Raw genomic sequence first — 2,887 nt, forward strand, 5'->3', positions numbered from 1 at the left:
GGGGGTCTCTGGGTCCTCGCGCTGTAATGTTGAACTGTCGATATGTACAAAAAGGAACGGCGTCCGGTCTGAAGTGAGTTGCTTGAATGTGATGTACAGTAACACTTTCTACGCCGCCGCCGCCGCCCAACGCTTCTTATAATGAATCGGAAATCAAATCACATCTGGGACCTTGTGAATCGGAAATCAAATCAGGAAATCAGGGGCCACGCCCGGCCTTAATTCTCAAAGTTACAACACAGTATAATCTCTTATAGTCTCTTATAGTGTGAGTTATGAGTTACTCCAAGGGGTCATCGGGTGCCTTAAGTGAAGTACTGACATTACAAGCTGGATTTAAGGCTGTAAGTTAAAAATAATCATCACTGAATTGATCTAGCAACGCTAATCTATTAGTTCAACTTTTTGAGGATTCAAGGTTAACTTAATTGTCCTGCAAGGTGTGAAAGTTGTTTTAGGCACTTAGCGTGTGCTGCAGCCACGGTGGACATTTAACTCGTAATAGTCACCTCGGGTCAAGTTTGACCCTTTTTTTTTGTTGTTTTTTTGTCTCAAAAAATGGGCTTTTGAAATAAGCGCTGATACTGTCAACATGACAAATATCAAATAACTTAAGAAAAAACGTTAAAAGCACCCACAACGTTGAAAAAGTGACAAAAATGGCGCGGAAAGCGGCGATAATGTTTCATGGTTGACGGGAAGACACTCGATCTACTCCAATTCTGCACGATACGCGAGAATTATGGTTTAATGCACATCAAATAATGTGAGTGAGCGTCAAAACACAAAGTCTTCACACACTTTTATCTTATGAACGAATCTGCAGACACAGAATTTTCCTCAGATTTTTAGCAACAAAAAAAACAGTCAGAAAAAACACAGATTTTCTTTCTGGATCGCCACTGAAAACAAGTGTTACGATTGTTTTATGGACATCGGCGGCATAAAAAGTGTGACCAAACGTACAAAATGGCGGCCTTAAGGGAAGAAAAAACAAAACCGACTCACGTTTTCAGTAGTTTGGGTATTTTTTTTCTTTCTTTGCTGAGTCGAGAGGAAAGCTTCGGCCAAACAGGAATCATGTTTTTGTTGTTTTTTGTGTGTAAATGAATGAGTGAGTGATTGGTCGGGAAGGGGCTCACGTCCAGCCTATCAGGGCTCAGGGAGAGGAAATCCCCCCCCCGCCCCCCACCCCCGCCCCCCTTCTTGTGAACACCATGGGCCTTTTTTTTGGGGAAATGTGTCTTATATTGAACAAGAAGAGACTCATAATGTTCTGATCCCGTTTGGGTTGAGCCTGGAATTACACACGTTACGTCACCCAGCTAGCTAGCTCATGGGGGGGGGGGGGGGGGCCCGCCTCCCACTTCCAATCGCCCCCCACATACCCCCACTTACCTACCGCACGCGCACACACACTACACAACACACTCTACACACTCTAACAGCACAACTCACCACATCACAAACATCACACAACCACACACACACTACACACCACACACACACACACACTCATTTTCCTGTGTATCCCTATGTAGCTAATCCCTCTGTTCTATTTCAAGCAATTCTTTTTGCGGGCTCGTTTCCGTCCTTCGCCTAATGGTTGACAGGACAGTAGGTGAGAAGGTTAGGGGGGGGCGGGAGGGAGACATGCAGGAAGGGATACAGGCGGATTTTGAACACTGGACCTCTGCGTTGAGCGTCTCAGATCAGGGTGGCGCCCCGCCTCTACCAAGGGAAAACTCAACCCGGCACACAAGTCACGTTTGGTAAATTATATGTATGCTCAGCATTAAAGTTGTTTTAAAGTGTGTGTGTTGTGTGTGCGTGGTTTGTGGTGTGTGTGTGTGTGTGGGGTGTGTGTGGGTGTGGTGGTGTGTGTGTGTGTGTGTGTGTGGTGTGATGTTCTATGTGGGGGTGTTGGTGTGTGTGTGTGTGTGGTTGTGTGTGTGTGTGTGTGTGTGTGTGTGTGTGGGTGTGTGGTGGTGTGTGTGTGTGGAGATTAGCGGTGTCAGAGTATTATTAGCGCATTTAAGATTAAGAGAGGATGTACTAGTTGATTGATGGATTTTCTTCTTTTGCAGAATTGATCCAAAATATGTCCTAAACAGCCCGCGACGACGCTCAAATGTCTTCTTCCGGAATTGGTCACCCGTCCCGAGAGAAGAGACTAGAAACACACAGCCCCGACTGTTAATTTCACAACGAAAAATACTCAAACCGATTAATTTGATAGTCGTTTGCGGCTCTGAAGGTTTTTTGCTGACATGGCAACATGGATCCACGTATAATAGTTTTTGTAGAGTTCACCCAATCTTGACTTGTGAAAGTATTGACGTGGTTGTTGTGAAAAATTGAAGCGCAGTGACTCAGCAGTTTTTTTTTTTTTTTTTTTTCCTGATTATTGAGTGATTTTTAGTTGTGAAATGAAAGAGAAAATCAAAGGAGGTCAAAGTTGTTGGATTGGAAATTATGTTTGGTAAAGATGGTCAAGATGAATTGGTAGAACAAAATAATAATAATAAGTCCAACGCTGCTGAATAAAAGTTTATTGATGACAAGGGGCTCTAAGCGATGTCAAATTTGTCACATAAACATATCTATTGCAGCGCCGGTCCCTGAACACACTGAAAAAACATCTCCTCCCTATCTGCTAGATGCTGTCCCAGCACACCTGTAAAAACATCTCCGCTATATGCTAGCTGCCTGCTCCCTGCACACACTGTAAAAAACATCTTCACTATCTGTAGCTGCCGTCCCAGAACCCATGTAAAAAAACAATCCGCTACACTATTGCTAGCTGCCTGTCCCCGAACACCCTGTAAAAAAAAATCTCCTCACATCTGCTAGTGCCTGTCTCCGAACACACGTACAAAAATATCTA

Source organism: Etheostoma spectabile, chromosome 13 (assembly GCF_008692095.1).
Source record: "Etheostoma spectabile isolate EspeVRDwgs_2016 chromosome 13, UIUC_Espe_1.0, whole genome shotgun sequence".
Classification (NCBI taxonomy): domain Eukaryota; kingdom Metazoa; phylum Chordata; class Actinopteri; order Perciformes; family Percidae; genus Etheostoma; species Etheostoma spectabile.